This window comes from Nomascus leucogenys, chromosome 14, assembly GCF_006542625.1.
Source record: "Nomascus leucogenys isolate Asia chromosome 14, Asia_NLE_v1, whole genome shotgun sequence".
NCBI classification, from domain to species: domain Eukaryota; kingdom Metazoa; phylum Chordata; class Mammalia; order Primates; family Hylobatidae; genus Nomascus; species Nomascus leucogenys.
The window spans coordinates 52,407,914-52,427,399 of record NC_044394.1 but is presented as its reverse complement, the minus strand read 5'-3'; positions in this window follow the sequence as shown (position 1 = coordinate 52,427,399).

Genomic DNA, 19,486 nt, shown 5'->3' with positions numbered 1-19,486 from the left:
TGGTGAGGCGCACTGTGCATGAGCCGAAGTAGGGCGAGGCACTGCCTCACTCAGGAAGCGCAAGGGGTCAGGGAGTTCCCTTTCCTAGTCAAAGAAAGGGGTAACAGATGGCGCCTGGAAAATCGGGTCAGTCCCACCCTCATACTGCGCTTTCCCAATGGGCCTGGAAAACAGCAGACTAGGAGATTGTGCCCCGCGCCTGGCTCGGAGGGTCCTATGCCCACGGAGTCTCGCTGATTGCTAGCACAGCAGTCTGAGATCAAGCTGCAAGGCGGCAGCGAGGCTGGGGGAGGGGTGCCCGCCATTGCCCAGGCTTGCTTAGGTAAACAAAGCAGCCAGGAAGCTTGAACTGGGTGGAGCCCACCACAGCTCAAGGAGGCCTGTCTGCCTCTGTAGGCTCCACCTCTGGGGTCAGGGCACAGACAAACAAAAAGTCAGCAGGAATCTCCAGAGACTTAAACGTCCCTGTCTGACTGACAGCTTTGAAGAGAGTAGTGGTTCTCCCAGCACGCAGCTGGTGATCTGAGAACAGACAGACTGCCTCCTAAAGTGGGTCCCTCACCCCTGAGCAGCCTAACTGGGAGGCACCCGCCCAGTAGGGACAGACTGACACCTCACTCGGCCGGGTACTCCTCTGAGACAAAACTTCCAGAGGAACTATCAGACAGCTGAATTTGTGGTCTCACGAAAATCCGCTGTTCTGCAGCCACCGCTGCTGACACTCAGCCAAACAGGATCTGGAGTGGACCTCTAGTAAACTCCAACAGACCTGCAGCTGAGGGTCCTGTCTGGTAGAAGGAAAACTAACAAACAGAAAGGACATCCACACCAAAAACCCATCTGTACATCACCATCATCAAAGACCAAAGGTAGATAAAACCGCAAAGATGGGGAAAAAACAGAGCAGAAAAACTGGAAACTCTAAAAAGCAGAGCACCTCTCCTCCTCCAAAGGAACGCAGTTCCTCACCAGCAATGGAACAAAGCTGGATGGAGGATGACTTTGACAAGTTGAGAGAAGAAGGCTTCAGACGATCAAACTACTCTGAGCTACGGGAGTAAATTCAAAACAATAGCAAAGAAGTTAAAAACTTTGAAAAAAAATTAGAAGAATGGATAACTAGAATAACCAATGGAGAGAAGGGCTTAAAGGAGATGATGGAGCTGAAAGCCAAGTTTCGAGAACTACGTGAAGATTGCAGAAGCCTCAGTAGCAGATGCGATCAACTGGAAGAAAGGGTATCGCTGATGGAAGATGAAATGAATGAAATGAAGCAAGAAGGGAAGTCTAGAGAAAAAAGAATAAAAAGAAATGAACAAAGCCTCCAAGAAATTTGGGACTACGTGAAACGACCAAACCTACGTCTGATTGGTGTACCTGAAAATGATGGGGAGAATGGAACCAAGTTGGAAAACACTCTGCAAGATATTATCCAGGAGAACTTCCCCAATCTAGCAAGGCAGGCCAACATTCAGATTCAGGAAATACAGAGAACGCCACAAAGATACTCCTCGAGAAGAGCAACTCCAAGACACATAATTGTCAGATTCACCAAAGTTGAAATGAAGGAAAAAATGTTAAGGGCAGCCAGAGAGAAAGGTCGGGTTACCCACAAAGGGAAGCCCATCAGACTAACAGCTGATCTCTTGGCAGAAACTCTACAAGCCAGAAGAGAGTGGGGGCCAATATTCAACATTCTTAAAGAAAAGAATTTTCAACCCAGAATTTCATATCCAGCCAAACTAAGCTTCATAAGTGAAGGAGAAATAAAATACTTTACAGACAAGCAAATGCTGAGTGATTTTGTCACCACCAGGCCTGCCCTAAAAGAGCTCCTGAAGGAAGCACTAAACATGGAAAGGAACAACCGGTACCAGCCACTGCAAAATCATGACAAATTGTAAAGACCATCGAGGCTAGGAAGAAACTGCATCAACTAATGAGCAAAATAACCAACTAACATCATAATGACAAGATCAGATTCACACGTAACAATATTAACTTTAAATGTAAATGGACTAAATGCTCCAATTAAAAGACACAGACTGGCAAACTGGATTAGGAGTCAGGACCCATCAGTGTGCTGTATTCAGGAAACCCATCTCACATACAGAGACACACATAGACTCAAAATAAAGGGATGGAGGAAGATCTATCAAGCAAATGGAAAACAAAAAAAGGCAGGGTTTGCAATCCTAGTCTCTGATAAAATAGACTTTAAACCAACAAAGATCAAAAGAGACAAAGAAGGCCATTACATAATGGTAAAGGGATCAATTCAACAAGAAGAGCTAACTATCCTAAATATATATGCACCCAACACAGGAGCACCCAGATTCATAAAGCAAGTCCTGAGTGACCTACAAAGGGACTTAAACTCCCACACAGTAATAATGGGAGATTTTAACACCCCACTGTCAACATTAGACAGATCAACGAGACAGAAAGTTAACAAGGATATCCAGGAATTGAACTCAGCTCTAAACAAAGTGGACCTAATAGACATCTACAGAACTCTCCACCCCAAATCAACAGAATATACATTTTTTTCAGCACCACACCACACCTATTCCAAAATTGACCACATAGTTGGAAGTAAAGCTCTCCTCAGCAAATGTAAAAGAACACAAATTATAACAAACTGTCTCTCAGACCACAGTGCAATCAAACTAGAACTCAGGATTAAGAAACTCACTCAAAACCGCTCAACTACATGGAAACTGAACAACCTGCTCCTGAATGACTATTGGGTACATAATGAAATGAAGGCAGAAATAAAGATGTTCTTTGAAACCAATGAGAACAAAGACACAACATACCAGAATCTCTGGGACACATTCAAAGCAGTGTGTAGAGGGAAATTTATAGCACTAAATGCCCACAAGAGAAAGCAGGAAAGATCCAAAATTGACACCCTAACATCACAATTAAAAGAACTAGAAAAGCAAGAGCAAACACAAGCAAAAGCTAGCAGAAGGCTAGAAATAACTAAAATCAGAGCAGAACTGAAGGAAATAGAGACACAAAAAACCCTTCAAAAAATTAATGAATCTAGGAGCTGGTTTTTTGAGAAGATCAACAAAATTGATAGACCACTAGCAAGACTAATAAAGAAGAAAAGAGAGAAGAATCAAATAGATGCAATAAAAAATGAAAAAGGGGATATCACCACCAATCCCACAGAAATACAATCTACCATCAGAGAATAATACAAACACTTCTATGCAAATAAACTAGAAAATCTAGAAGAAATGGATAAATTCCTTGACAAATACACCCTCCCAAGACTAAATCAGGAAGAAGTCGAATCTCTGAATAGACCAATAACAGGTTCTGAGATTGTGGCAATAATCAATAGCTTACCAACCAAAAAGAGTCCAGGACCTGATGGATTCACAGCTGAATTCTACCAGAGGTACAAGGAGGAACTGGTACCATTCCTTCTGAAACTATTCCAATCGATAGAAAAAGAGGGAATCCTCCCTAACACATTCTATGAAGCCAGCATCATCCTCATACCAAAGCCAGGCAGAGACACAACCAAAAAAGAGAATTTTAGACCAATATCCTTGATGAACATTGATACAAAAATCCTCAATAAAATACTGGCAAACCGAATCCAGCAGCACATCAAAAAGCTTATACACCATGATCAAGTGGGCTTCATCCCTGGGATGCAAGGCTGGTTCAACATACGCAAATCAATAAATGTAATCCAGCATATAAACAGAACCAAAGACAAAAACCACATGATTATCTCAATAGATGCAGAAAAGGCCTTTGACAAAATTCAACAACCCTTCATGCTAAAAACTCTCAATAAATTAGGTATTCATGGGACGTATCTCAAAATAGTAAGAGCTATATACGACAAACCCACAGCCAATATCATACTGAATGGGCAAAAAATGGAAGCATCCCCTCTGAATACTGGCACAAGACAGGGATGCCCTCTCTCACCACTCCTATTCAACATAGTGTTGGAAGTTCTGGCCAGGGCAATCAGGCAGGAGAAGGAAATAAAGGGTATTCAATTAGGAAAAGAGGAAGTCAAACTGTCCCTGTTTGCAGATGACATGATTGTATATCTAGAAAATCCCATTGTCTCAGCCCAAAATCTCCTTAAGCTGATTAGCAACTTCAGCAAAGTCTCAGGATACAAAATCAATGTACAAAAATCACAAGCATTCTTGTACAGCAATCACAGACAAACAGAGAGCCAAATCATGAGTGAACTCCCATTCACAATTGCTTCAAAGAGGATAAAATACCTAGGAATCCAACTTACAAGGGATGTCAAGGACCTCTTCAAGGAGAACTACAAACCACTGCTTAATGAAATAAAAGAGGATACAAACAAATGGAGGAACATTCCATGCTCATGGGTTGGAAGAATCAATATCGTGAAAATGGCCATACTGCCCAAGGTAATTTATAGATTCAATGCCATCCCCATCAAGCTACCAATGACTTTCTTCACAGAATTGGAAAAAACTACTTTAAAGTTCATATGGAACCAAAAAAGAGCCCGCATCGCCAAGTCAATCCTAAGCCAAAAGAACAAAGCTGGAGGCATCACACTACCTGACTTCAAACTATACTACAAGGCTACAGTAACCAAAACAGCATGGTACTGGTACCACAACAGAGATATAGATCAATGGAACAGAACAGAACCCTCAGAAATGATGCCACATATCTACAACTATCTGATCTTTGACAAACCTGACAAAAACAAGCAATGGGGAAAGGATTCCCTATTTAATAAATGGTGCTGGGAAAACTGGCTAGCCATATGTAGAAAGCTGAAACTGGATCCCTTCCTTACACCTATAGAAAAATTAATTCAAGATGGATTAAAGACTTAAATGTTAGACCTAAAACCATTAAAATCCTACAAGAAAACCTAGGCAATACCATTCAGGACATAGGCGTGGGCAAGGACTTCATGTCTAAAACACCAAAAGCACTGGCAACAAAAGCCAAAATTGACAAATGGGATCTCATTAAACTAAAGAGCTTCTGCACAGCAAAAGAAACTACCATCAGAGTGAACAGGCAACCTACAGAATGGGAGAAAATGTTTTCAACCTACTCATCTGACAAAGGGCTAATATCCAGAATCTACAATGAACTCAAACAAATTTACAAGAAAAAAACAAACAACCCCATCAAAAAGTGGGCAAAGGACATGAACAGACACTTCTCAAAAGAAGACATTTATGCAGCCAAAAAACACATGAAGAAATGCTCATCATCACTGGCCATCAGAGAAATGCAAATCAAAACCACAGTGAGATACCATCTCACACCAGTTAGAATGGCCATCATTAAAAAATCAGGAAACAACAGGTGCTGGAGAGGATGTGGAGAAATAGGAACACTTTTACACTGTTGGTGGGACTGTGAACTAGTTCAACCATTGTGGAAGTCAGTGTGGCGATTCCTCAGGGATCTAGAACTAGAAATACCATTTGACCCAGCCATCCCATTACTGGGTATATACCCAAAGGACTATAAATCATGCTGCTATAAAGACACATGCACACGTATGTTTATTGCGGCACTATTCACAATAGCAAAGAGTTGGAACCAACCCAAATGTCCAACGACGATAGACTGGATTAAGAAAATGTTGCACATATACACCATGGAATACTATGCAGCCATAAAAAATGATGAGTTCGTGTCTTTTGTAGAGACATGGATGAAACTGGAAAACATCATTCTCAGTAAACTATTGCAAGGACAAAAAACCAAACACCACATGTTCTCACTCATAGGTGGGAATTGAACAATGAGAACTCATGGACACAGGAAGGGGAACATCACATTCCAGGGACTGTTGTGGGGTGGGGGGAGGGGGGAGGGACAGCATTAGGAGATATACCTAATGCTAAATGACGAGTTAATGGGTGCAGGAAGTCAACATGGCACATGGATACATATGTAACAAACCTGCACATTGTGCACATGTACCCTAAAACCTAAAGTATAATAAAAAAAAAAAAAAGTTTCCCAAAAGTCCAAGGAGAAAGGAAAATATAATTGAAATTCCTTAGAATACCAGAGCTGTTCTTTTTATGAAATTGAACATTCACATGCTGTTGTGTCCTTCTCCCTCTATCACAATATCCCACCCATTCTAGAGTAGGCTACTGGGCTACTGAAAAAAAAGAGACTAAAAATATTCTTTAGTAACAGAACCATCCCAGATTTTCACAAATTGAAGAAGGGATGAGAAAGGACCAGATAATTAAAATGGTGTTTTATTCCAAATAAAATATCATTTGGATTGCAGGAGAGAGATGAATTGGTATATAACTTTTTAAAAAAATACACACTAAAAATCTGATAATGCTGGTAAAATAATCATGTTAAAATTATCTTCAGGAAAGGAAGTACTTTTAGCATTATGAGAAATACCAGTGATTATATGGAAATATGGCATATTACAGATTAATAATTTTTAATATTTGGCAGGAAAAGCTAGTTGATTCTCTAAAAATATTCATTTTTAAAATAGGAAAGGGTATTTCTTCTTTAGTTTTAAGAGTCTTGCAAAGCAAGATACTTGGTACTGAGTTCATGGCATTCTTATTTCCAATCTATTTTGCAGAGTATCATGTTTTAAAACTGTAATTACCTTCTTCAGGTGGCGAAGTTAGTTAAGGTGGTTTCTTTGAACTTTAGAAGATGTTATATGAATTTCTCATTATGACATACTGAAAAGAGGTAAAGAAATCACCTTTCCTCAGATTTGGATTGTTTTCACAGATTAAATTGTGGTTATTTCTATAACTGTGTTCTTAAAAACTTCAAAGTTTTCATCTCTAATAAATCTCATATATGATATGTTATCTTACAATAAAATATATGTGCCTTACCCCCCCCCAAAAAAAAAAAGAATGTTGAATATTGGCCCCCACTTTCTTCTGGCTTGTAGGGTTTCTGCCAAGAGATCAGCTGTTCGTCTGATGGGCTTCCCTTTGTGGGTAACCCGACCTTTCTCTCTGGCTGCTCTTAACATTTTTTCCTTCATTTCAACTTTGGTGAATCTGACAATTATGTGTCTTGGAGTTGCTCTTCTCAAGGAGTATCTTTGTGGCGTTCTCTGTATTTCCTGAATTTGAATGTTGGCCTGCCTTGCTAGATTGGGGAAGTTCTCCTGGATAATATCTTGCAGAGTGTTTTCCAACTTGGTTCCATTCTCCCCGTCACTTTCAGGTACACCAATCTGACGTAGATTTGGTCTTTTCATATAGTCCCATATTTCTTGGAGGCTTTGTTCATTTATTTTTATTCTTTTTTCTCTAAACTTCCCTTCTCTCTTCATTTCATTCATTTCATCTTCCATTACTGATACCCTTTCTTCCAGTTGATTGCATCAGCTCCTGAGGCTTCTGCATTCTTCACGTAGTTCTTGAGCCTTGGCTTTCAGCTGTATCAACTCCTTGAAGCACTACTCTGTATTGGCTATTCTAGTTTTACATTTGTCTAAATTTTTTTCAAAGTTTTTAACTTCTTTGCCTTTGGTTTGAATTTCCTTCTGTAGCTCGGAGTGGTTTGATCATCTGAAGCCTTGTTCTCTCAACTTGTCAAAGTCATTCTCCATCCAGCTTTGTTCCGTTGCTAGTGAGCAACTGCATTCCTTTGAAGGAGGAGAGGCACTCTGCTTTTTAGAATTTCCAGTTTTTCTACTGATTTCTGCATTTCCATCTGAGGTACCAGGTTCATCTCACTAGGGAGTGCCAGACAGTGGGTGCAGGACAGTGGGTGCAGCGCACCGCACGCGAGCCAAAGCAGGGCGAGGCATTGCCTCAGTCGGGAAGTGCAAGGGGTCAGCGAGTTCCCTTTCCTAGTCAAAGAAAGGGGTGACAGACGGCACCTGGAAAATCAGGTCTCTCCCACCTTAATTCTGCGCTTTTCTGACAGGCTTAAAAAACGGCACACCAGGAGATTATATCCCGCACCTGGCTGGGAGGGTCCTACGCCCACAGAGTCTCACTGATTGCTAGCACAGCAGTCTGAGATCAAACTGCAAGGCAGCAGCGAGGCTGGGGGAGGGGTGCCCGCCATTGCCCAGGCTTGCTTAGGTAAACAAAGCAGCCAGGAAGCCCAAACTGGGTGGAGCCTACCACAGCTCAAAGAGGCCTGTCTGCCTCTGTAGGCTCCACCTCTGGGGGCAGGGCACAGACAAACAAAAAGATAGCAGTAACCTCTGCAGACTTAAATGTCCCTGTCTGACAGCTTTGAAGAGAGTAGTGGTTCTCCCAGCACACAGCTGGAGATCTGAGAATGGGCAGACTGCCTCAAGTGGGTCCCTGACCCCCGAGCAGCCTAACTGGGAGGCACCCCCAAGTAGGGGCAGACTGACACCTCACACGGCCGGGTACTCCTCTGAGACAAAACTTCCAGAGGAATGATCAGGCAGCAGCATTCGTGGTTCACGAAAATCCGCTGTTCTGCAGCCTCCACTGCTGATATCTAGGCAAAAAGAGTCTAGATTGGGCCTCTAGCAAACTCCAGCAGACCTGCAGCTGAGGGTCCTGTCTGGTAGAAGGAAAACTAACAAACAGAAAGGACATCCACACCAAAAACCCATCTGTACATCACTATCATCCAAGACCAAAAGTAGATAAAACCACAAAGATGGGGAAAAAACAGAGCAGAAAAACTGGCATATTGTCTAGCTTTTAACAAAGCTTTGTTGGGGAGAGATAAAATTGATGCCAGTTATTATCTCAATAGATTTAGAATAGCCTGACATATTTTCAGTATTCCCAGGCTCTGTTAGGGTAGGTTAATAACAAGTTGCTATACAAACTAGGTAAATATGTGTTAAAGTTGTCTGTATTCACTACCCATGCATCTTAACACGATAGTGTCTTGAAAGGATGAGGCAGATTCTGGATTAAGGGATAAAGAGCAACATATAATCAAAAGTTGTAACATGGGTAGAAAAAAACTGGAAATTGGTGCCGACGGTTCTCTACCACTTCTCTCAACAGGTATCTCTTCCTTTTCTTTGCCTCTGCTTGTTCTGTTGTTTTCACCTTCTTTTGTCACCTCTTTCCCTTATTTTCCCCTATTGTATTATTCTCTTCCAACAGCATTGCCTCTGTATAAAATCATCATTAAAAATGTTTCTGGGCATTTTCTTTCTAATAGCTTTATTCTTCTAGTGTCATCTCCAGCCCCTTGTCAGACACCAGCTACTTGAAATCTCTAATCTGCCTCCCCTTACAAGACAGAGAAAATAACAAATATCTCTCAAGTCCCCTTTAGACCTCTCCCAACTGTCTCTCCCATGTTTTCCTCATTTTCTGTCTTAAAACAAATATGGATCCCACTCCTCTACAATTTGATTTTTTCCCACAATTCTTTTACTATTTTTTTTTTTCAGATGGAGTCTCGCTCTGTCACCCAGGCTAGAGTACACTGGCATGATCTCGGCTCACCGCAACCTCCACCTCCCAGGTTCAAGTGATTCTCCTGCCTCAGCCTCCCAAGCAGCTGGTATCACAGGCACGTGCCACCACTCCCAGCTAATTTTTTTTTTTTTTTGTATTTTTTGTAGAGACGGGGTTTCACCATGTTGGCCAGGCTGTTCTCAAACTCCTGACTCAGGTAATCCACCTGCCTTGGCCTCCCAGAGTGCTGGGATTACAGGCGTAAGCGACTGCACTCAGCCTTTTTCCAGAACTCTTGATTCCCATCCTTTGTAGCCTCCTCTGACGTAGACCTTGACAAGAAAATCCTTCCTTGTCTTTTTATATGTTCAATTTTCCTATCTCTCTGGCTTCTTTTCCTTAACCCACAACATATTAAAGTCTCCTTTATATTTAAGAAAATTAACAGTTGTTGTCACATCTGCATCTTCTGCTTCCTGTCTTAACCCCCTTCAATCCCTGCTGAATCCCCCCTCTTAGGCCCCTGCTCTCCTTTCTCTCTGGCTTAACAGTTGTTGTCATGTCTGCATCTTCTGCCTCCTGTCTTAACCCCCTTCAATCCCTGCTGAATCCCCCCTCTTAGGCCCCTGCTCTCTTTTCTCTCTAGCGTCTGCCTGGCCCATCACTTTCTCTCTCACTGTTTATCATCTCGGCTCTCTTCTGATCATCCCCAAATCTTCATCCCACTGTGATGTTTCTCTACAGCTTGGATCTAAGTGTCCAGTTCCGCAGCATGTTTCTAAACACAGTGCCTGCCGACGTACTGACTCCATATGCCCTAAAATTAACTAATCAGTTTCCTGCAACTTCTTTGTATCCTCTATACCTTCAAATCTGTTTGTTGTTGTTGTTTTGAGGAGTCATCTCGCCATGTTGCCCAGGCTGGAGTGCAGTGGCACAACCTCGGCTCACTGCAACCTCCACCCCGAGTTCAAGCGATTCTCCTGCCTCAGCCTCCCAAGTAGCTGGGAATACAGGCGCCTGCCACCAAGCCTGGCTAATTTTTGTACTTAGTAGAGATGGGGTTTCACCATGTTAGCCAGGATGGTCTTGAACTCCTGACCTTGTGATCCGCCCAAATCAGTCAAGTCTTCCAAGTGTTGTCCATTTCAGAATTTACGCATTCTCTCTCCTTTAAGCCCTACCAATGCTACTCTAAACTATATCTTCTTTTTTATCTAGTCTTTAAGAGATTTCTCACTGATTGCTTAAGAGTCTTGCTCTTCCAAGACATCATCACAGTGTTTCTAGGGTTCATACTATATTATTCTCCTCTTCAAAAAAATGAGTGATAGCTTTTCACCCTTTGTAGTGTGAACTAAAATCTGCTTAGTTGGCAAAACTCAGGGCTGTTTCCACTGTACTACATAATTATTCACTCTATCTAATCTCCTTTCACCTATTATTCCAATCACATTGAGTCTGCAAATCTAACACTATATAATCAACCTTTCTAAGTGAATATATGCCCTATATCTGATATTAATAATAGTTTAGAAAAATATTAAATACAATCCCTTATCTCAAAATCTGCTATTTCCCTTTTTAGCATGATGCCGTCCTCTCCTTTTGAATGTGTGTACACAATTCACCTGCTATTTAATATTCTGATTTTGCAATTATCACAAATATTTCATGTTTCCACATAGTCAGATAGTATTATCTTGTTAACTTAGTACAATTCAACAATGAGTTAGGTAAACCAGTCAACGTGGTGAAAGCATGCTTGTTCTTCTCTGCTTAGATGTGGCCCATAGCAATGATCATCATCATCTTCATCATCATCATAATTATCACCAGCATTCAGAGAGTCTAGAATTTATAAAAATATTTTTCTTGTTGGTCCTGTGCTTTCTTTCCAGATGATCTGATATTTTTAAATATTATAATATTTTGTGTATATAAACCAAATGATTTTAGGTCTTGCTAAAATTATTTTTTCAAGATAAATTCCTTCCAGAAGCAGGGTTATGTTGTCAAAGAATATGAGTAGCTTTGTTACTCATGGATTTTCACACTTTACTTACATTCACTGTCCTGCTCCCTTAGCTTATAATTTCACCCCCACCAACCACCCTAACACAGTCATACACCCTCTCTCTTTCAATCTCTAATTAAAATCTTCTTCTTCACAGACTTGTTCTTGTACCTCTTTCTACACAAGGCTTACTATAGATTCCTAATCAGAATGAATTATGCTTTACCTCGAGCAAATTACTAAGTCTCTTGGGGTCTCCATTAGATTATAATATAACAATAAAAAGAATACCTACATTATAGAGTTGTTAAGTTATAGATCTCTTGAGAGGGTGCCTGAAAAATAGTGACCATGCATTAGATATTAGCTATTTTTATAATTTTGCTAGTCTTCCCAAGTACAGTGAGCTCCTTAAATGCAATCAGCATTGGCTCATACTTGTGTCCATCTCACCCCATCTTACACAATGTCTTCCACTGAATAAGTGGCATGGAAACGGCCATGCTTAATGTTCAGCTTCAGTGCTTATTCCTTGGCATATTTCTAGGCAGTGGTGTGCTCAGTCAGCACCATGCTCGCTTGTGCGAGCAGACTGTGCACATACCTTCCCAGTTCCATCCACGTTTAGCAATATCCCATTTTTATCTGGTCTTTTTTCAAGAGATTTCTCACTGGTGTCCTAATTTAATAGTCTTACTTTTCCAAGACATCATCACAAGCTTGAACTTGGCCATGGCGGGAGTTATTTACACTGTGGAAAATGGCAAATCCCATGGATCAGAGATTTTTTTTTTCCCTTCTAGAAACCCAGTTGCTAAACTTTTACCAGCATACCTATGCTTCTAGGACACATTCTACCCCTTCTTTTACATCTCATTGTTTCTGTATGAACACTGCTCAGTAACAGAATGTAAGTAGAAGTAGCATGTGTCACCTTCAGGAAACAACAACTAGGAACAAGTATGCCTTTGCCATATTCGATCTCTCCTTTTTTTTTCTCAGTCACTACAGAGGATTCAGGTGCAATCTTAAAAAAAAAAATGGAGTTACTAGATAAAGGTTCCTGGATCCCTGAATTACTTTGTGGAATAGAGAACCTCTTCAGACCTTCATGGGATTGTTACATAATTCAGAAATAAGGCTTTATCGTGTTAAGCTATTGAGATATTGGGGTAGCTATTATACCAATTAATCTACCACAATACTGTAAGGAGCCCATAACATTGAGACAAGAAAGTAGTCATTAGATCAAATAAGCACAAGTTGGCCCTCAATGACCAGTATAAGACTCTTTAGCTAAATAGCTAAATTTTCCCTAATTGGCTAGCATAGAAAAAACCATAGCCCAGTAAACCTAAATATATTCTTCCTGTGGCATTGTGCAACCAGATACCTCTGGCGTCAGCTAGCAGGCTTGAATCAATGGGCAACTGTAAATGAAACTGCATGTAACTTATTCTATAATTTCAAGTTATTCAGTGTAATTGCACTAAAATTGCATTATAAATTTTGGGCATTATAAAGGATTTAAAAAGTAAAGAAAATATGTTTGAATAAAACTTCATTATTAAATTACATTTGAGTGGCAGCCACCATTATTGCAAAGCGTAGACTCTAAACATATTATTAGCATCAAAAAATGTTTTGTATCTTTGTATTAATGGGAAAATGTAGTAAACATAAATAGAAGATTTTCTATTTGGGGGAAATTCTCAAAAACAAAAAAAGGATAAATTAGTAGTACCTTAATGGAGGTAAGCTTTCTTGGCATCTATCAAGCACTTCTTGACCCACTGTATGATCAGCTCTACCCAGCAGAGACTCCGAAAGAATGGAGAGTCTCAAGAAAAATAAAACTGCCTTCTTCTGGTCTGGAACACTGGGTGCTTTCACACTGATCTTTTGTTAGTGGCTTTTTAAAATTTCTTTCTTTTTTAAAATATAAATAGGTAAGAATGCTGTTTAACTATGTGGGTGACAGACATTTGAAAAGACTTCATTCCAGTAACTCATCAGCTTTAGTGTTTTAAGGCATTGCAGAAAAAAAAATGGATAAAAGAGGGATAAATACCAGTGGTTATACCCGCATGTCCTCCTGGTGATGAGAGCAGTTGCAGTGAAAGCCAGCCAAGCCCACAGGGAAAATACCAGGTTGATTTGAACATGGCACAAAGTTGAGTTCTAGAAATCAATTCCTAACTCCCTAGTAATTCAAAAATTGGAGGCTGCCTGTGTGTAGAAAATGATGTGGTATCTATCCCTCCCTCCCAAAGATATGACATTCCCTTTTCTAAAACCCATGAGGTAGGTGCTCTCTTGGGAAACTTTTAGAAACATAATGTTATGCTATGGGTAGAAAGGAGACATGGACTACTATTCCTGAGAATGTGGAAGAACTATATTCTATATAGTGCATGAAATAGCAGTTTGGGCAGCACCATCTAAGGCTAAATTGATCCATATGATTGGAATTTTGCCCAGACCCTTTAACCAAAGGGGGGAAAAAAGGCATCATTTTGAAATTAGCATTATCAGTACAGTAATACATTTTGAATGCTAGTTTGGCCTGACATAGGAAGTGATGTAATAAGGGAGAGCTTACTGCCCCTGCCCCTTGAACAGGAAATATTTTCCTTGAGGAATAGAATACTTGTAAACTGCAGATTGCATTTTAATATTAAACAGATTTCTACATTAAACATGATTTCCGAGAACAATTTGATTTTTCTTTTTTTTCCTCTCTCTTTACCCCCACTGCACCCCTCAAGCAAGTGATCAGAACTGCACTCAACCACAGCCAGCTCCTGGAATGGACCCAGGGCTGCCTGCAATTTAAATGTCAAACTTGGTGCCATTGAGCGGTGGAGAACCACTCAGCAACATGTGTCATTCATTGCTGCCCTGCCAATCGTTATTGTTTCTTGCTGCATTCAGATTGCTACAGATTCTCTCCCGGTTTCCTTGATTATCTCCAAGTGTGAAAATTTAAATCTTGTTTCTTCTTCACTCTGTTTAAGATGTGTAAGTGTAATCACCTTCTAGAACAACCAAGGAGCAAAAAGAAAATTACCAAACCTGTTTTATATTTTGAAAGGCACTGAACGGAATTTTTTTTAAGCTCCTAGAACCAGTTTCTATAACTAATTGCAGAGTTGAAAACCCTTTTAACTGGCTAAACATACCTATCCCCGGTGGACATATACACAAGAATTCTAAGCTACCAAAAATGGCCTCTCTCAGGGCAGACTTGACAGCAGTGACAATCCCTGATTGGTTAATGGAAGCACTTCAGGATTTATCAGTTGTGATTGCTTTAGTCTTTGGCAGCCGGTAAAATCGTGAAATAAAGACGATTTAACCACAGTTATTCAGGGACAGGGGAGGTGGTTGAAGCAGGGCTACAAGTAATGTGCTATCATTCTTGATTGGTAGAAAGCAGACAGTTGTGAAATGGGGGCCACAAAGGAGGATGAATAAGGAGACCAAGAATACAGAATTGCAAGGCAATAAACCCAAAGCATGAGTACTGGATGCATGCAACGGCATTCATGAGGTTGATAATTACAGCCTTATAAGATAATGCAGGATATACGGTAAGCAATGGTTATAAACAGAGTTTTTATGACTTTGCATAGGTAAATAAGAATTTCTACTAAATGGGGGAAGTAAGGAATTAGGAAAACAAAAAGTAACTGTGAAGTCACTCTGAGGATCTAGGAATATCCCACACCCCCCAAAAAGTGGTGTCATAAGCAAAGGAACACATACAGCAAAACTGTCAGTAGCCATTGGCCTCTAGATGTGCTCCTCAATAAAAGTCACAAATGGGGCAGAAAGCAGTCACGCAAAGTAGGTGGCATTCACCTGAAAATGACATTACCCTCTCCCTGCCGTGAGAGTTCATTTCTTCAACAGAGAGAAATGTTTTAGACAAGACCTCTAGCTCTTGGGCATTATAGGTTCTTGAGAGAAAAATAGCACAGTTATTAATTCTTTATCTCAATGCAGCATAAGTGCCTCAGAGCCATATCATCTCCTTCTCTATACTCAAATCCTCAATCTGGCTTTATGAAGGAAGGAAGAAATCTAACATTTATAGAAAACCTACTATGTATTAGACTGTTTATTCTAGATATTAAATTTTATTACATCTTACATCCAACAACCCTCTGAAATAGACATTATCTTAACTTGCAAAATGAGGAAACAGGCACAGTTTATCTTCTAAGATCACAAGGCACAAGATATGTGTGTGACGTATTCAGTCACAGAAGCTGAATTTGAACTTGATTGCCTCCGTCAAAGATGTGTGCCCTTTTCATTATATCACATCTGCTACCCACATGAGTCAGTTCTCAGTTTGACCTGATATCTGGGGTTATCTGTAAATAGCACTGGGCATCTGTGATTTATTTTTCTCAGCTTTTTCTCATTGCACTGATCCATTATCCAGAATGAGTCTTTTGCCCCAGTATTCCTTCTTTAATCACTCCAGTGTCTGGGCCTGCAGTCAAAGTCTTCTGCTGATCCCCTGGTGCATTTGACTGAAGACCTGCCTATCCATAACACAGCATCATTCTAAGACCTTCATTCTTTCTTCTATGCTAGTAGTTTCTGCAAAGTAGAGGTAAACCTTCAGGATGACTGCTTCTTGCCTGACTCTTCCACTGATTTGTTTACTCCCATATACTGAACCCACTCCTTCACAAACACACCCAATTTGGAAGACATTTTCCTAATTCTGGAAGCAGTGGGTACCTGTAGATGATGTTCTATTAGAGCTTCTATAAGAACTTCAAAACATCTAAAAGTGTTTGTAGTGGTTTTACTTTCAACTATGAAAACACCTGAAGCAAAACTGATGGAACAAAGGGGGAAAAAGACAAGTTTATAAAGATTTCAATGTTCCCATTAATTGATAAGATAAATAGATGGAAATTCAGTTAGTTAACATTATCAATAAATATCATTAATATCTACAGAGAAATAAATTTCAAATCCACAGAGTACAAACTCTACAAGTCTACACGAACCAGTCACCAAGATAAACCATATGTTTGGCTCTAAAATAAGTCTCAATAGATTAACAAAGATTAAAATCAAACAGAGCATATTTCCCAACTACAACTGGAATTAAATTAGGAAATAATAATAGAAATGTTTCTGCAAAATATTCAAATATTTAGGAATTAAAGAACATGTTTCTAAGTAACTCATGGATGAAGAAAAATTACTGGCTATAGTAAACATTTCTGATTAAATGAACATGAAAACACAACATAAAAATCTGTGAGATACAGCAAAAGAAATGCTTAGAATGAAACATGTAGTTTTAAGTGCATCTATTATAAAAGAAGAAAAGTCCAAAATCCATGATACACACATCACCTTAAGAATCTAAAAAGAATAAGAAAAACAACAGGACAAAATATAAGTTGCAGAAATAATAATCAGAAAGAAAAATCAATGGAAGCATAGCAAGGTAATTTTTAAACATGAATAAAATTGATAAACTTATGCCTTAACTGATCACTAAATATTAACAAAATCTGGAATAAGAGAGGGAACATCACTACACCACATATACTTTAGCTATTAAAAGATAATAAAAAATATAATAAAGACTTATACTAATGAATGTGAATATTTAGATGTAACAGACAAGTACTTTGGAAATCAAATTGGCCAAAACTGACAAAAGAAGAAACAGACAATGTAAATAGTCTTCTGTCTATCAAAGAAACTGAATCTGTAATTACATATCTTCCCCAAAAAAGGATTCAAGTCCAATAATGGCTTTGGGGTGAATTATATCAAGGACAGAACTGTTATTGTTTCTTGCTGCGTTTAGGAATAAAGTAATCCTATGCACATTTTTTTAGGATAAAAATGAGAAAGCAACATTCTTCAACACTTTTTGCAGATTTTGCACTGATAACAAAACCATAAAAGACATTGCAAGAAAGATTTGTAGATCAATATTACTCATGAATGTAGAAACAAAAGTTCCAAATAAAATTTTAGCAAATTAAGAAATATTTAAACTTGATGATATGCCACCATCAAATGGTATTATTATCCCAACAATGTAAAATTGGTTTAGTTTTCAAAAATCAGTTGATATGATTCACCATGTTAGTAAAATAAAAGGAAAAAAAAAAAACCTATGACCAACTCAATAGATACAGAAAATAAATTTGACAAAATTAAACATGCATTTGTGATAAACACTCTCAGTACATTATGAATAAATAGTATATTTCTCAATTTTATGAGGGCACCTACAGAAAATCTTTAGTTGATATCAAACTTACTGGTAAAAGACTGACAGCTTTCTACCTAAAATCAGAAACAATGCAGATATGTCCACTTTAATGACCTCTATTCAACATTGTCTTCCAATTCCTGCCCAATGCAATAAGACAGGGGAAAAAATAGCATACAGATTGGAGAAAAAGCAACAACACACTCTTCACTGATGACATGATCACAAACACAGAACTCCCAAAGAAAACCTACAATAAAGCTATATGAACTTAATAAGTGTCTTTATCAGAGTCATAATATATAAGGGTAATATAATGAATTTCTATGAAAACTGCAGGAATGTTTCATACAGCTATTTTTCACATACTTTGAATGACGGACTATGAGATACGGGAAAATTCACTTTAGGGAGAATCAAGATATCTAGATAAATACAAATTAGGAAAGACATCCTCTCTTAATGACAATTGAGCCTGCTCCACAATGTACATCACTTGAAACCAAACTCTCTCTCTCTCTCTCTCTCTCTCTATATATATATATATGTATATATGTATGTATATGTGTGTGTGTATATATTTTATAGTAGAGCTAAAACTAAGATATAATGATAAGTCAAAGTTACTACCAATTATGAAAAGTAGTATCATTTTCAGGTTGCTGAAATGGAATTCCAGCATATAAGACATTAATTGCCAATCAGAAGAGAGATGCCATATGTATAAAGAAGCTCTGGACAGAAGATTAATACCAGGAGCATCGAATCACTTCTTAAGCTAAGGGATCTAACATCACTTTAGCACCTGTAATTTGTCATTATTATTTAGCCATGAAATGAAAAGGTGAGCCAAATGGTATGTGCCTTCCAGTGGTAAGTTTATGTTGGAATGAGATACTGGGCCACCGGAGCTGCTAAAATATGTTTTAATGAATTCACCAAGAAAATCCAGACACTTAAAAAAATAACAAGGCCTACAACAGTGTATTTCAACAGGTTTGCTAAAGGGAAATCAATATTTTTCCTTGAGACTTACTTCCTCTGATTCCGTATTGCAAATATAGACATTGTAAAATGAAGAGATCATTGGTTTCATCTTAAATACTAATAAGTCAAAGGCCAGAAGTTTTAAATTTAAGGCCTAGATTTGTGATAGAGCTGCTTCTCATACAGGCGACTTTACCACATACATTCCAGATTGTGCACCAACAGGAATTATTTTATATGTTCCCTAATAGAATGACAAATATACACAAAAACTTTGTCACAGAGTTAAAGAATTATCACAGTTCTGAATAAATTACTATAATCACATAAAATTATTATAACTGCAAAGATGTATTTTTTATTAAACTTCATGTAACAATGGTTAATGGTTGTCCTGAAAAAAAATGCTAGGTGATACAGCTACTAATAATATTAATAATAGTCTACACTTTACTTTCACCATGTTTACTATGCACAGTATTCTTTGTTACAATGCATCCAATCCTCATAACAACCCCAGGAAGAATGTTTTATTATTTTCTCCATTTTGGAGGTGAGATAATCAAGGTACAGACAGTTTAAAATGTTGCCAAGGTCATTTAGCTAGTAAATGGCATGGTTTCTTTTCATAAGCATGTTTGTCAGGGTTGAGATTTATAAACAAGTGTGTCATACTCTAAAGACTGAGCTGTTAAACACTGTGATATTCTGTATTACAAACCAAAAAAAAAGTAAAAGTATCTAGAAAAACTAAACATCCTGTAGTTTTTCTCCCACCCTTAAAAGCTTTGTGCACAAAATATA